This window comes from Grus americana, chromosome 6, assembly GCF_028858705.1.
Source record: "Grus americana isolate bGruAme1 chromosome 6, bGruAme1.mat, whole genome shotgun sequence".
Taxonomy (NCBI): domain Eukaryota; kingdom Metazoa; phylum Chordata; class Aves; order Gruiformes; family Gruidae; genus Grus; species Grus americana.
In genome coordinates, this window is record NC_072857.1 from 17,480,586 (window position 1) to 17,498,028 (window position 17,443).

Here is a 17,443-nt window from a genome sequence, read left to right on the forward strand (position 1 = left end):
ATGCTTAGTTCTCATCATCATTACTATGGTTAAATTCAGTAGCATAAAGGGAGTTTGATGGGTTTACTATGTGTTGTGTATGGTATAATGTACTTAGAATAACAGAGTCATTTATACTGGAAGAGACCCAGCACATCTTCTGGTCCAGCTCCTATAGCTTAGGACACTCATACAATGTACCAAGGAAGAATTGTGCAATGTACAAAGCAAGGATTAAACTGCATAATACCACATTCGCTAAGCTGAATGGAGGCATCCATATGAATGGCTGGATAGGACAGCCTGGCCTTCCTAATGCTGTATGAAATGGTCACTCTTGTTTGTCTGAAGAAGAGATCAGGACATTTTTTCCAAGAAGATATTTTCCTATTGAAAAACTTCATTTAAAATAAATACATTTTCCTAGAAATGTGTTGGTTTGGACAGATGCTTATTTAGAAAGAAGAGTGTGAAATACGGAACTGTAAAGCCAAGTATTCTCAAAATATGTCATTTCAGGGTATTTGGTTTGGGGTTTTTTACATCTTGAAACAACATTTTATCCTTCTCTTTCTAGGCTGATTATTAGACACAACTGAGAGCTGGAAATAAAACAAACAAACAAAAATAACCCAAAGAAATTTTTGACTTCATAAAAGGGAACTAGTTTGCTTTGTCCAGAAGAAAACATTTGTGCAGAAGCTTTCAAATGTGCTTGTGTGTGCCCTCACTCAGAATGCATCTTGGTGCGGATTCACAAAGTTGCATCCTTGGTGGGAAGATGAGCTGCAGCAGCTCAAAAGCCAATGTTCCATAGCTGGGTACCTCCCAGTCTTTAGTTTGGGTTCAAATAGGGAGATTGTAACTTCCAGCCAGGAGAGGGGTTTATGCTGTTGCTTTTTAATCCTTCCCAAGATCTATCCCAAGCCAGGGTGGTCCATCAGGGCCACAGGGAAATGCTACAGCTGGTATCACACCTGGTTTTTGTTTCCCAGTCAGAAAGCTAGGTTCCCACTCATAGTTGGGTGAACTTGGGCAAGATCAAAGCAAGACTTGAGCACAGGCATCTGGCTTCAAAGGAGCACATGCCGTATAGGTCTCTGGTACCCTTTCTCTAGCAGCTGAATTTCACCCCTGCAGAATGTATTCAGGATTTCAGGTACCTACAAATTTAAGATATTTCTAGGGTGGTTTTTTTATTTTGAAACTTCACCAAATCTCACCATCCCTGACTCCCCGTGGGACAACTCAGCAAATGGAATTTTAGCCCTTTCTCATTTGTTTAGATAAAGGGGCGAGAAAGAGGCAGGAAGAGGGTTGGACTTTTTTGTTTAAGGGAAAACATATTTTTCCAGCCAGGCTGAAGCTGTTCTTCCTCATGCATCCCAATAAAATTCACATTCAGGCATGGACTACGTTTGGAAAACTTCAGCCGAAAATGTAAATGCTCTGAAACAGAAAAAAAAAAAAATTTATGAGAATGAATAAAAGAGAGGTTTAGCATGGAAACAGCTCTGCAGCCTTCACTATAAAGCACTGCCAGACGCCTCCTCTAAAAGAACTCATACAAGGTATTGCTCACATGGCAGTTCCATTGGCCCCTTTGAGTCTACGAACATAAATTAGGGTTACTCATGTGAGTAAAGAATTGTGGGATCAGACTCCTCTTTTGCCCAACTGTAAGCATCTGTAAAAAACCCTTTTGGGATAAAAGACACAGAAGAACTATAAGACCCTTATGGTTGTCAAATACAATTTCCTTTACTTGCATTTTTTTTCCTTCATTTGGGCTCCGACCTCCATCTGTTTATGGAAATATTTAGATCCCTCTGGTGTATTTTTAGCAGATCGTTTTGCTTTTGCTGCTGCAATATCATTGCATCATCATTCTCCTGTTGCTCAGCTCCAATTCCTTTGCATTTTTTTTTTTTTTTTTTTTAATCTTAACTTTCAATCATTCCGGCAGACACACACAGAGAAAGTAAATGCTATGCTGTGTTTACACTCTGAGTGCTCACACGAACATGCTGGCAAAGTGCACACAGAGACACACACACACAGAGCACGGCTTGTCGTGATGTTGGTGTTGGGCTTTTTTCAATGATATTTCCATTTGTGAATCATCCTGCCTGAGACATTACGGGATGGTTGCCTTGGGAGCTGAGATCTCAGGCTCTTAGAGGTACCTTCCGTAAACAGCTGAAGTCTGAAGGTGGGCAAGACTGTCACTGTCCTTTGAAACGGCTGGTGTCACATTGTTCAGTCAGCCATAAATACACCCTGTCCTGGCACCTTACTTTTACCACTGTTCAGACCTGCACTCACGTATGTCTGTGAGTCACCTTCTCCATAGTCTGAATGCTTTTCCTCATGTAGATATGGACCTTCCTTTGACAGTGCATGGTACTCCTTCCCCACCATGCCTGCCTGTTCTGTCTGCAGACATGTCACAGCTTCAGATATTTTCAAAATCAGGAGTCACTTGGGCCTAGTTACTTACAAAGGCAGGGAGAGCACCAACCTGCTGGCAGATATTAAGTAGAACACCTGCAGTTTGGAAACTCAGCTGAGACCCAACAACTCATTAAATAATCCCCTTTATCCATCTCCATCAGATAACACTCACGGGGTTTTACAATGTCATTACCTATAAGCTGAGGTGACCATGCACAACCCAAGCCCTGGAAGAAGCTTTTAGGTGGACCCTGATGAAGGTCTAGGTGAGATCCATAGGGACACAATTAGAGCCAATTTCTGCATGGATATTTGGGAGACACTGAGCATTATGTCTTCTGGGTGAAAAGCTATCATTTTTTTTATGATAAACTTGGGGAAGCAAATATATGACTTGTCAAGTGGATTTGATTTCATAACCCTGTATTAGGTAACAAGGTAGAAAAGAGGAATATTACATCACTGGGAGGCGATGTCATTCTTTGGCCTAGCTCTGTTAGTTTTAGGAGAGACAGTGATTTGTGACTCACACATAAATAGACCTTCACTCAGGAGAGGTCAGGTTCCTTTTGCACACCTGAAGAGCCTCTGACTAGGCACTAATGAGCCAAGCCATGAAAAGGCAAACCATGCTCAGCATCTGCTCTTCCTAAATGTCTCAAAGTTGTGTTGCCATTTGCAAGATTTCAAGCTACAGCAGTCTATTTATCCTTCTTAGCCCGGACAGAGAGTGTGCGATGCTTGCTCCAGACAAATCAAACCATTGTGCTTCTCAAAATGCTTTCATCATCATCTTTATTTATTATTATTTATCATCCCTACCATGTGTTATGTTTTTTCCATGCACAAAGAACAGGCAGATGTTTTCCATCTGCATGATTTCTTAATTTTAGATCTCAGGAAAAAAAAAAAAAGAAGAAAAAGAAAGAAAAAAGAAACTGTCAAGAATGAAGAAATGCACAGCGTGTCTGGGAGTGGCACTGACCCTCACGTGCTGGTATGTACCTGCATGAGGTCTCTGGAAGCAGAGCCAATGGCTTTGCCTTTCCTCAGGCTCTTGGCTGCCTCAGAGAAGAGGCTCCTGGGACTGCAGTGGGTGAATTCACCAGAGCATGGGTCTTGGGGGATCTGTACACCATGGGAATAAAAGGTTTAGGAGGTTACTCTGACCCAAAATGTTGGGATGAACTTGTGCAGACCCAGGCCAGTGTGCAGGTCTGCTTCCCTCCATGCAAACCCTTTTTCATCCCTTTGGCCTCTTGCCTCCCTCCAATTTCTCCTCTGCCCATAAGCTCTATCACGTCTCCAGTTCCTTCTCAGCTACTTTCCCTATATACAGGCTATGCTCTTTCTTATTAGCTGCTGGCTCAGATGAGCAAAGCTCTTGACTTTCTTCTCCTCACCATGTGAGACCCATGGATAAGGTCAAGTGGCCCAGGACAGTCCCCTGGCAGGAGGAGGTGGTATTGCCCAGCAGTCTCTCTCAGCTTTGGCACAGCTGTAGTCAATACTGGCTTTGCTGGGAAACTGGAGGTTTGATTAAATTTACATTTTCTTGAAAAGTGTCTTCTTTCCACAGGAATTTTGACTTTTTGATGAAGACCAAAAAAGTTTTGGCCTAAACATTTGGGGGTTTTGAGTCTTTTTTTGGAGGATATGGAAGGCAAGACATTAAAAAATTGCCACAACCAAATTCCAGGGGGAATGTTTTTGTTTTGGTTTCCTTCAGAGTTTCCCCAGAATCCCTCTCTCTTTTCTGAGAAACTTTAGTGTTTGATGTGAACACATAGCTGTGCCATACAATCTGCCAGCAAGGGAACAGGCAGGATATCAAACTGGGCTGACAGAAAGGTGAAAGGACTTGTATGATATATCAGTCCCCAGAGCAATCTAGTTGCCCGAGAAGAAATAATGCATAAATAATAACAAAACAATGATGGGAACAGGAGCAATATTAATGATAATGCAGCATAAATGCACATGGCTTTTTATAACAATATTACTAACAGACCGTATCAAAGACCTTGCAAGAACAGCTCAGTGCCTCTAGGGCATTTGGAACACAGACCAAGATTTTGCCCATAGAAACTGATGTGATACGTGAGGTGACAGTTTAAATTCAGACGTCTGGTGGGTTGTGGAGAATGGGGCACTGTGGCTCTGGTATTAATAGTTTGTTCCCTCTGTTCACTAGTTCAAACAAGTTGCCGTGTTGTTGTTAGCTTCAGAAAGCAACCAGGCTTGTGAAAAATTAAGCTGTTTTCTTTCTGCTTGACATATTGTCGAAGAACTGAACAGACGCAGCAACAAGTTCAGGCACTTTGAAGTGTTTTGATTAGTGATTATTGCTATAAAGTCCTCTGTTTCTTCACCCCCACCACCCTTCTTGCCAAAATGAGAATTTGATGACAAGGTAACTTGACTCTGCCTCGCCCTCAAAAAGACAGAAAGATTCAAAAATAGCTGTATGCTTCAGGCTACATGGAAAGCTTGCAAAGAAAATTTACTTGAATGTGTAAAATGAAAATTTGTTGCTTGGAAGCCCCCAAATACATGATTGACCTGAAAATGAGAAACATTTGACAGGGGGGTGGGCGGTCAGGGAGGGTTGAATGCTTCCTGCTCCTGCTGTTGGTTGTCTTTTTGTTGGATTAGAATTCCACCACCTTGGGGACTTCTTTTTATTATTTTTCTCCCCAGTAAAAATTTAATGAGTATATTTCCAGCCTCGAGAAGTGAGGAAAGAAGAAAATCAGACCAAATAATTTTATGCAAGTGTAGAAAAAAGGGGGTAGGGGGAGTATCTCAGAGAAGATGCAAGTGGCAGGAGGAGAAACCAAAAAAGGTGAGGGAAAAAAATGCAGACATGCAAAAGCTGCTTTCAGGAGTGATTTGTTTCATAGGAATCAAAATGGGCCATCAACTATTACGTTGATTTGCAGACATCTTGGATGATCTTTCTCCCAAGGAGCTTCTGGAGGGAGAGACTGCTCTGAGGTGCTAACAAACCTGACCAGAAGAGATGTCTCTGACTCTAGGTCTGTTTTGCCAGGTTTGTGTGACAAGATGAGCCGACAGTCCTGTCCTGTAATGTTTGCCTAATCTCTTGCTCTGCTTCCCAGCCAGACCCTGCTGGTACCATCATGCCCAACGCACCAGGAGCTCTGGCAGAGCCCAAGTACAACTGAATCACAGCTTCTCATCTCCAGCACCTCTTCACTGAACCGAGTCTGGGGCTCGATTCTGTTTTCTCTCTGCCCTACCTGCCCCGATGAGGGCATATCCACCAGGTGATCGGATGGAGAAAACCTGTTTGTCACCTGCTGCACAAACACCACAAACAGATAAGAGAGCCTCTGATGGGCACCCTGAAGACCTTGGGTGTCTGGGTCTATCTCTGGGTGTTCCCATTCCCTTGTCCAGCTGCCTGAAGGCAAGGGTGCTAGGAAAAAGAGAGAAGGAGAGGAGTTTGTGCACTGAACTTGATTTGGATACTTGGGCTTGATTAGTTTGCTCTGAGATGCCATGAGACCATCATTTTACAACAGAAGACAATGGAAATAAAAACAGTATTTGGGAATAAATATACAAATTCAGTGTCTACTACTGTGGTCTTCTGTGTGGAATAGCCTCTCCACTCATCCGTTTCATTATTCTCCCATACAGGTCCCTTTTAAACTTTCTTCTGCACAGCACTGAGCAGGACCTTCTCGGTAAGAAGAGGCAGCTGGTGAGCTGTGATCCCTACAGATCCAGGAGGTCTGAAACCTTTCAAAACCAAGCTCATCTGCCCTACCATGTTGCAAACCTTCAAGCCTGCCCTGAGAAGATGCCTCAGCCCAAGATCCAGAGCTTTCTAAAGGGTCCAAGTGAGGTTAGGCATGGTGGGAGGGAGGCCAATGACAGAGGAAGAGAGCAAGACCCTGGTCATTAGTTGAGCATGTTGAAGGTCAGATATCCACCTTGTAGCATTGGCCTTGGTAGATGCACAGGGTCATTCAGCACAAGAAGTCTAGGATAGAGCAGGGAACTGACCCTGGAAAGTGGAAAGCTAATGCTTCAACAGGTGGTGACCCTGTCCCACTGGAAAGAAACTCTTTGCATTCAATATCTATGAAGCTGTGTTCAGGACAGGATGGCAAATGTCACCTGTCTGCACTCATTTCTCTGATTATCCCAAACAATATTTAGAAAACTTTTCTTCTCTCTCTTCCCATCCTTGATTCAACCCTGTGTCTTTCTTGAATTTTAATTCCTTTGGAGCTCCTACTTCTTATCCTTGTGAATGGGCTGTGTAGTGTGGAGAGGGTCAATGGAACTTCTTCACAGCCACCGAAAAGGAAAAAAATCACCATGTTTCATATATGTTGCCTATTTTTCTTTCCTCCCTTCAAATTGAGAATATCAGTCCCCACTCCCAGCCTTTTGACATGATGGCTTAACACTGTCCATGAGGTAGAAATTTGTTTATTAGCCCTGTGGAATTTCCCACTTCAGTTTACCTTAGAAAATGTGGGAGGCTAAGAAGGTACAATCCCATCTATTAAGTCTTTCCAAGTGGTGCCATGATGCTGTTTAACCTTTCCTCACAGATGTATAATGCCAGAGCTGTCAACCTGGATACAGCGAGTCTCTGCATGTACTTAATACATAGACAGAGACCAGATCTTTACAAGAAAATGTCTGCATAAGCAACTTTGCATTCACCTACTGGTGGTTCATTTAACTCTTTTTCTCCTGAGATGCATTTTCCCCTCTTTCTACAGCAGTATATACATGTGTGTGTATATATATATAACATTTATATAACGTCATGTTCCCATTACACTGGTTGGGTCACCTAAGGATAACAACTATTGCAGGTCATTCCTTAATTCTAATGATGGAGCCCAGGCTTTGATGTTAAAGGTCACAGGTTCATCCCTTTGATAAGAGGTTGGTAATATGCAGTGGCATGTGAAAAACATCTCCTATCCTAATGTAGAAAATACAATGAAGCTATAGAGTTTAAATTACTTTTTGCATTTGGGGTTTTTTTGATGGAGCAAAGCCTCATTTTTGAGAACACAGTTCTATTGACCAATTTTTCAATTTGATAAATATAACCTGCATGAACATGATTGATTTTGGGGAGAGGGGTGAGCTGGATTTGTCCTTCCCCACATCCCCTGACAACAAACCAAAATATCCACTAATGGCACAGTTCTGGGTTGAGTTTCAGAAGTCCTGAAATCCAATCCTGATCTTGCTACTATTTCTGGTGTGAACATGGGTATGTCATTTCACTTCTCTGTGCATCTTCTTTCCCTGCTGACCTCTGTTTCATCTACTCTTAGCTTGTCTCCTGTTTTGTACAGCAGCTACCAAGAGCAGAGTCCTGATATCACCACTCAGCAGGTAATGATATAGAGCTTCCCAATAGGTTTTGGAGTCTCAGCTGGGATGAATGACAGTGGAGGCTGGAGGCCAGTTGAAGGAGGCTATTTGCTTTGCTTGAACCATTTGTGCCTTTAAGGGAAAATTCAAGGTGTGTAAAAATTCTAAATCTAGAGCTACTGAGATACATATATGTGAGGCAACTAGATGTTGTCTAGTCATTATCTGACAAGAAGTCTTTGTAAGGACAGTAGACTAGTGAATAAACTAAAACCAACCAGAACTACAAAGAAGAGGAATTCCATTCCCAGGGAAATGTCAGAATCTCTTTTCCTCGGCAAAATGGAATAAAAAATAATAATAAAAAAAATAGCATTACTAAATTTCTCTAGAATGAGGATTCCTGAAGGCATTTGGTTCAGAAACATGGGAATAGGAGATTTGATTCTGAAAACATAAAATATTTCATGTGGAATGATTCCTAACCAAACTAACTGAAACACAGAATTTCTGGGCATAAAAAAAATACCACTCAGTGTTGATAAAACTCCACGTACGCTAAGAGCACCCACCTGAAAAACTATTTTGTTGTTATCCATTGTAACACAGAAAAAGAAGAGAAATGCTCTTCTGGTACATCTTCTTCCTTCCCATTCAATGGAGCAATAGTATGCAACCCAAATTCAGGTGGTTCACTGAGGGAGGTGGGTAGGTGGAGATGGGGGGGGTGGCAGAATGGAAGGAAAAAACGATCTTTGTAGAGGAAATCCCAAAGAAATACCGTGTTTCTGGACCACAGACATGGTATGCATTGCTTTCCATATCTCAAACAGTTATGACTTTTTTTTTCTTTGGTTTTTTTTGTTTGTTTGTTTGTTTGCTTGTTTATTTTTTACTAAAAGGGGGAGATAGATTTTTCAGAAAGGGATAGAAGATGGAAGTTCTTGACACAAGGATAAGTTAGTTGGGCACACGGACCTGAAGGCAGGCAACCCAGGCCAAGGAATGAGAAAGAAGAAAAGCCACGCGAAAGCCAGCACACAACCAGGATGCAGCCGGGGATTGGCTGGCAGTGATGTCACTGCCCTCCCTCCAAAGACCAACTGTGGGTGATGTCATCTCTTTTCCCATAACACGTTCTAACAAACAACATGGTGCAGAGGGAGGTTGTCCCTTTTTTCTTCCTATTATTATTATTATTTTAATTTCAAAATTAATTTTGTAATAACAGTAATTAGACTCTCCTGCCAGCCTGTCCCTGGGGGGTGATTCTAGTTCTTGTGCAGCAAAAGTTTGCTACTAAAGAACAGCATAGCAGGCGTGCAATAATCACCCAGAAATGCACAGCCTGTCGTCTCTTATTGCTTAATTATCCATCTTACCTTCTTTCAACCCTCTTCTTACTGTACCTCGTGTGATGCCTGTTTATTTTATTTAATTTTCTCCAACTTCCCTCCCTCCATGCCTTAAGATTATGAGAGTTGAAAACATTTTTCCCTTTCATTCTGCTGCCCTGAGGTTTCTCCTTCTTGGTCACTGCTGATCGTTCCCATGAGGGATTACGAGCTCAACAATATCCAGGAGCTTTTCCCGCTTTTACGTTCTTGGGGACCAATTCTACCAGCTGTAACATCACTACATTGGCATTTCACCAGATGTGAATGTGGCCTTTTGGTTTTATGCCCTCAGAATACAACTGTGACCTGGTTCCTGAGAGGAATAGCTCCTGAAAGAAAGGGAGATGAACCCAAAGAAACCTAACATACAGCAGCCAAAAATACCGTATGAAACAGTGGCCAGGAGTTTCTCACCTGGATGCCCTGGGGTTGGCTTGGTAGGGTGTGCACAAAAATGTACAAAAATACTACTTAATGTTTGTTTGGGTGTTCCTTGAGATCCCTTGCACTAAAAGCTGCTTTGGTTTAAGATAGTTGCTAACCTTTGCCAAGTGTTGAAATCACAGCCAAGCATTTGAGCGTTATCAGCAAGGAGAAGCCCCTGTCCCTTCCACCCGAACACACTGAAGCCAAAAAAATCCATTCAGTTTGCATCATTTTGTTCTCCCGGTCCGGAGAGATGCTCTTTGCAGAGCAAAATCTGGGCCTCTGTATCACGTCTAAGCAAGATTCTCAAGACAGTCCATGAGCAGTTCAGAAACCTAAGTCTGAAGTGGAAGAGAGGAAAAAGCTGAGTATCTCATTGGAAAGCAGTAGCATTTAGATCTCTTTCGAAAATAGGAATTAGTTTGTGAAGTTGCCGGGGTAAAACCAACAAAACTGATCAATTTTGTATCAGCGTTCCAAAGTGTCTTTGGTTCCTTGATACTCTCATTTCTTGTGCTTTGTCTTTCAAACCAAACTAGGATCCGGAAGGGCTCTGTGCAGCTCTTGAGCAGTTCAGCTGAGACACTCGTGCCCAGGCGACAGGAGGGGGCTGGTCCTGGGCTGGGAGAGAAAAAACATGCCAAAGGGGGATGGGGAAAGCCACATCACTCAGAGATCCCACTGGAAGCCTCATAGACAGGCTTCACAATAGACAAGGAGATTTAGATTGTATTTGATTTTCCCCTGTCTACTTTCTCAGCTTTTTTTTTTAGATTGATAAAACAATAACAAGGAGGGGGAGAGAGTTCCTTTTCTGTTTAAATGAATTTTTAAGTATATTTTTACCAAATGAGAATGAAAATAAATAGGCATTTTTATACTGACGTTTTAAATTCAGTGTCAGCCATCTTTAAACACATGTAAAAATACAGAAAGGTAAATTAACTAATTTATTTTTAAATTAAGACCTATTTCCAAGGCAAATAATGGAAAACATTTATTTTCCGACCTATTGGAATGAAACGATTGGACGGGAAGGGGCTTTGGTATTATTATTGGGTGCTTTTTCCCTGCCTAAATGAACTGCTCAGGGGAAAAGGCATGAATTCATAAAACATTTTGGTACTACTAAATCAGGAGGGGATTTTTTTTTTCTTCTTCTTTTTTTCTCCTGGTGTAAAATGCATTAGATGAAAAACATCACCTAGCTCAGTCTTGGCACCGTGGCTGTCTAGTACCTCGAGCATTACCCACCACGTTTACCCATGCTGCGAGCCGGGAGGGGAAAGTCCGTAACTCTCCTTGGCGAGTCCCTGCCCGGCCCCCCCCGAAGACCAGGTTTGCTGTCGCCGGTGCAGACCACGGGGTTGCACAGACGGCCGCCCGCACGTGGCCTCCCACCTACTGGGGCGCCGGCGGTGGCGTGGCGGAGCCGGCGCGTGGCCAGGCACGCGGCAGCTGGGTGGTCAGCCCTGGGTGGGACAGGGAGTTCCCGGTGCTCACATCTGCGCCCAAGGCAGTGCTTTATGAGCAGTGTGGACACAAGCCCAGCCAAGGAACATCACTGGTAATTCCTCCCTCCAACCTACCAACTTTATTTTTTTCCCTAAGATATGCAAGATACATCAAGGCTCGGCTTAGGAAGGGCTTTTAAGAGATCTTTACTGTTCAAGGCAGGCTGTGGTTTCATTATTTTTATTATTTTGGTAGAATGAGTAACAGGAATAATAGTAGCTGAGGGTTGTTTCTCTTCATTGACTCTATGTTAGGTTTGGAAGCCGTTCGACCAGGACAGTCAAAACACAGACAGGAAATAATCTGTGATAATGTCCAACTGGGGTATCAATTACGGCTTTAGAGTTTCATGTTAAAGGGATATTGTCAGATCAAATTTAAACCAAAAGTTGTGGGTTGCGTTTCTCAAATACATATATATACATATAGATATGTATACATATGAGAGAGAAAGAGAAATGGAGACTAGCAGAAACATTTCCATTTCTCTTTTCTTTTTAAGTAAAAAAAAAAAAAAAAAATTTCTAAAGCAAACAGTCTCCTCCCTGCCATGTGTGAGACTTGACTGCTGTCCTTGGCCTAGGCTGACCTTACGAGCTTGCTGGGGTTTTTTTAAACATCCTCTCTTAAAAGGCTCTGGTGGGTGAAGCGTCTCTTTCCCCAGAGACTAGAGGAGACACAGGGTTAATCTATCATGCTGGCCCCGTGGCAGGCTTCAGAACAGGAGTGGGCACATGCCCGCACGGCTTGGCAAGTGCATCGCTGAGCGGGGTATGGTGCATCCAAGCACAGACGTTGATGGAGCCTTTCCCCAACTCATGGGGGCAGAAAGAGGTGTTCCACGATGAAAGCCACAGCAGGGGAACGGTGGCATTTCAACCCAGCCTTGCTCAGCATGGTCATGTCATGTGAATATGGGAGGGAGGGGATGCTGTAGCAACCTTTCTTTTGGCCGGGGTGAGAGAAATAGGTGGGTCTGATGCTGAGTCTGTTCAAAACCAGCTTCTTTCTGGGCATCTGCTGTGAAGTCTTATAAAGATAGGATGTAACTGCCTCTTGGTGTTACACCAAGAGTCACTGGGTGGTCCCCAGAAAACCATGAAATATTCCTCCACATTAGGATCACATAGTTAAAAGAAACAACATCATATGCTATCACTTTCCTTCTCCCTCTCCCTTTTGTCACCCAGAATTGGCAGAAATAAATAGAAGGGAGTTGTATTTACAAACGAGTTTCCGAAACTAACCTCTGGCAAACACATGAGAATAAAATCCTGTGTCCAGTCCCAGAGCTGGCACTTTAAAAAGAAAACTTGGAGAAAGCTCAAAGAAGAGCTGCCAGAAAGATTTATAGTGTGGCAAACATGCTTACCAGTGAGAGAGGAAAGGAGAGCAATTTGTGAGATGGTGTATGGGCTAACAGGTTAATAAGTGATTAGGGGACTTATGGAGTGAAAAACTCTGATATAAAATGGATCTTTGATCTAGCAGCCAGAGGCATGAGAGACTCCACGGGCTGCAATTTGGAAATCAGCAAAACCCACAGAGGAAATACACGGCACGTTTCTGCGCAGAAGAGTAATGCAGTGCAGGGAGAGCTGCACCCCAAGGGACGGGGTGGATTTACCATCATTTGGAGCCATGGGATGACATCCCTGGTCCCGGCCCAAACAAACGTGAAATATTACATCCCATGTTAAGCACAGGGCCAGATAAACTAGTGAGAGAGATGTCTTCCAGATCATCAGCCTGAAAGGTCTTCTGGGAAGTAACCATCACCGCTCTGGTGTCCTGGCTATGTGACCTCTCCAATGCTGGAGCAAGGTTGTTTTCTACATGTAGGGACAGAAAGGGATTTTTGCATATGTGAACAGGGGGAAAGGACCAAGAGTCCCCAGGTAACGCCTCCATCCCTAACGGGTCACAGCTGGATCTCGCCTACGCACCAGCATGGCTGATCAGGCCTGAGGAAGCTTCACAAACATTTGTCAGGCACGGAGGCCAAATGGGAGGCTGTAAAGAGAGAAACTATATGTAAAGCCTTCCTGGTAGCTGCTAAACATGGCTAAGCGTGAGCTCCTTGGCTCACAGAGAAAGGACCTGAGGCATTGTTCAAGTGAGGTCCTGTGCCGGCGTGGTAGAAGTCTTTGGCCTCACTTAGTGATTTGCATGGATTTGGGACCCTGCTGAAGGAAATGAGACTCATCTTTCAGCTCCAGGGGATTGATGTAGACAAAGAAGTTAGCAGGCTCAAGGTGAATGCTAGAACAAGGGAGGTTTTAAGCTTATAGCCACATGTCTAAGACAGTGATTTTCAAGTAAGAAAAAGCATCAAAATGAGTTTTTTCTGCTCTTTCTGTTCTCTGAGAGAGCTTTCATTAATGTTTTCATTAGATCTAATTATTTGTAAAGGTCATACTACAAAAGATGAGTAGCTACCACAGACTTATCTCTCCTACACGTCCATCAAGTTCTGGAGAGGGCCTTCCATCTTTAGGAAACCTTTAAGTCCAGCATGGTTGCAAAGCTTGCTCAGCCTTTAAGAGGAATGTGTGAAATTCCATGGGCATTCCAGAAAAGCTGACTTGTGTGGAGCCAGGTTTTGACCCCAGAATGTGATTGTGCCTCAGGATAAAGGAAAGAATTCTTTGTATTGGGGAAATATGAAGGAAAGCAAATTTCCAGACTCCAAAAAAGTCTGGAGTTTGTTCTGAGATCTATATGTCTTCCCTGTCCCCTCTCCTCATGGACAGTGTTAAAATCTGTGTTAGTCTCTGCAGACAAATCACCCAGCAGTGGCAAACGGGGAGGTTTTACGTAGATGATGACTGAAACCCAGAACTGTGTTCCAGGATCTCAGTGTAGGTAATTGGACCAACATGTAGAGCCTGGACCCAGCTGAAGTATAAGGGCAGGTGTCATCCATCCCATATTCTTCTCAGTGTAAGGGAACAACCTCCCAAAGCCACTAACTGATGGATGCTGTGAAACCCTGACCTTGGGCAAAAGGTCCCTGTTCCATTGCCTTGCTGTGGAGCTTTCCTGTTCCCAGTGAGGAGGCTTTTTGTCTCCTTTCTCTCATGCTCCCTCTCTCCTCAAGCTCTCTTAGACAGTTCATGTTCCATGTGACTAGAAACTGGAATGATTAAAAAGGGAGCCTCTGATTATAATAAAACAAAAAAGCCAGAGTTTGTTTTGTTTTCCCTGAAAGAAGATCCGGTAGTTGGTCATTCTTTAGAGAGTTACAATTTGGACAATTTGTCAGTGTGTTCAGGGCAGAGGAAAGCATGTGACAATGGATTCAGGGACCATGACCGTAGCTTGGGACAGTGAGAGGATACACAGCTGACTGATCTCGACAGCCTGTTCTGCCTTTCTCCGGAACTGGTAAACAGCCCCCAGTGATAATTAAGCAACAAGTATCAAAGACACATTTTATACTATTTTACCATTTTTTTTTCCTTACTCAGGTAACGCTTTATGCCAGCCAGATCCTTAAGTATAGGTGCTCATGGTGTTTCGTACAGCCTTAAGGATCATCCCAAACAACCTGCTGAACTGGGACATATCCCTGAACTGGCCAACAGAAGGTCCTGTATTTAACCCTCTCCCCAAAGCCAGAGTGCCTGTAAGATAGGTTTTTTCTCCCCCAGTTTGGCAACTAACAAACAGGCTTCTAGCCTAGGTTGAGCAATCCATCCTTCCTGAGTTATCTAAAGAAAATGAAACATCGTTTTCCATTGACTTGCTAAATAGGGTGGCATCTGTCTTTAGGTGGCTGAAGTGTAATTAATCCCACATTATTGGGATGTATGTATCCACACACATAGATATATGCATTATTGGATGCATACATCTACTGCTAGGTACCAGGACAGAGGAACTAAAGTTGTCTGAAATATGTTTGGTGATAAATATAATTACATTACATTACATTTAGGAGATCTTCTTGACAGTAGAGTTGTGGCCTAAATTTCCAAGGTAAAGTACCTAACCTGGGGCCCTGTTTCCATGTCTAGATGTCAGGTCTCACCTGGGTCTCACAGAGGTCACACAAAAAGAAAGTGAAGAGAATAGTGTTGCTTATCGCAAAGAAAAGGTGAATTAAAGTAATGCTTGTAAAAAGTATGGACAAATCTAAGAGAGACAATCTGTCTCCCTTTCTGATGATAAGGGAAGGCTCAGCCAGGAGAACAGCAAAGTGACAAATTCCATCTTAAAGAAAAGAAATGAATGTTTTGTTTTCATGGAAGAGTGGGACTCAATGCCACAGGAAGACTGGGATGCTGAGAGCTGAAAGTTTAAGCCATTGCCTAGTTATGAGCAGTTGGGAATTTTCCCAGTACAGAGGGAGGAAGGGGCTGGACAGGCACTGGTGTCAATCGTCACGGGAGACAACCTCATGTTCAAACGAACCAGGAGTACCCTGTGTCACACTGATTTCAGCAGGGGGCATGTACAAATGACCTTCCAGATAGACACAGGGAGAAAATCTCTGAAAGAGACTTTCAGATGCCCCTGTTTTACCTACCCCATGCTCACCACTTTTTTATTGTCAGGCATCTGATCCTAAAGCTGGGATCATGTTCCCAGAGTATGAAGGCGAGTAAAAAAGGGCAATATCTGCTACAGGAAGGCATAAGGGTGGGAGACGAACCTGGCATCAATAGAAATCTCGGCGTGGATTTTCAAGGAGCTCCAGAAATAGCAGACATGCTGTCATTGAAATGTAAGAGGAGGAGGGCAGAGCAAAATTATATAGGTTTTATGGGGGATTTGGAAGATTAGAAGAACAAATAAGTAACACAATGGCTGGATATTGACTCAAAGAATACTTGAACTAGATTTGACTGGCAAACAGTCCCAGTCTCTATTTGCCAACTGCTTGGAATTGTTTGAGCAATGACCTTGAAAAACATACAGCAGATTCAGAGACTGGGAAGCCAGAAGGCCGCACTGCACTGGTCTGATCTGATCCTCTGCACGACAGCGTCCCTCCAATGTCACCTAGTCTCAACTCTGCTAACTTTTTAAGCCAGCAAAAGTGGCTCAGCCGCTGTAAGATATTAAACTGGTTTAAAGAATTAAGTCCTCCTAAATCTTGAAAGCAGTTTAGCAGATGATGCTTCTTTTAAGACACTAAATTCTTAAACCGCCTTAACTCTGATGGAGGAGCTGAGAGCTTAGGACACCAGAGTTGTGCCAACTTAAAAGTTTAAACTCTTAAGAGTCTTTTCACATTATAAGCCAAATTCAGGATCAAGCACAGTGCCCACATTCTTGCCTGGTGTCAGTTCAGATGTTCAGCATCCAACTGCGTCACCCCATACCAGGTCGAGAGACTCGGGGCTGAATATCTGTTTTAACTCATTTCCTGCTTTGCCAAATCTCTTGACTTCTCTTCCAAGAGCTTTTGTTCGTATCAGTCAGTCTTAATCTGTAAAGTTTATCTCTCTCTGCAGATGGTTTTGATGTGGTGTAAGAGTGCATTGGGTAAGGTTTTTTAAGTTCAACTCATGTTGAAATTTTCTGATGATAAATATAAATATAAGATCATATCCAGATCAGCTGTAAAATCCTAAGAAAGAAGCCTGACCCCAACACATTTTATGAGAAGGTTCTTGCTATGCTTTTGCAATTGGAGCAGCACGTATACAATTAGGTTTAAAAAAATGGAAGGAGAGGATGGAGTAGTTAGGAACTCAACTCGATTATTTAGCAAACACCAGTCCAGCAAACTCACCTTTCACCTTTATGACTGGTCACAAACTGCCTTTCCCCTGGACATACAGGGTCCATATTTACAGCCTCAGAGCTGATCTTTCTGGTGCAGGAGTGGAGACATGCAATGGAACATAGAATCCAATTTTTCCCATAGAAGTGGGCTCACCTGGGATAAGAAAACCTCCTGTGGTTTAGTGGGATATGGTGACTCCTAAAACAGGAGCTAACTGTGGTAAAGAAAAAATGTAATTTAGCAGACAGGTAATATGTAAGAACGCTGAATGAACAAAATGGATTGTATTACGTTTTGGAGGTCTCCATGTTGTGTAGAGTGAATGATTTGAGGAGGAGAGAGAGGGGCTTTCTGAAAAGGTGGTTCAGAGCAGAAGTGTACTCAGGCTATATTTAAATTGGGGCATGGAAAAGCATGTCCAGACAAATCTAGACCATGTGGTTTGGAAAGAGATTTGTGTGTACATCAGTCCTCACTGCAACTCCAGTGCCATCATTTCCACAGGAAGGAAACTGGGTGTGAGGGCCAGAAGGGAGCAACAGTGTTCTCAGTTTGGACC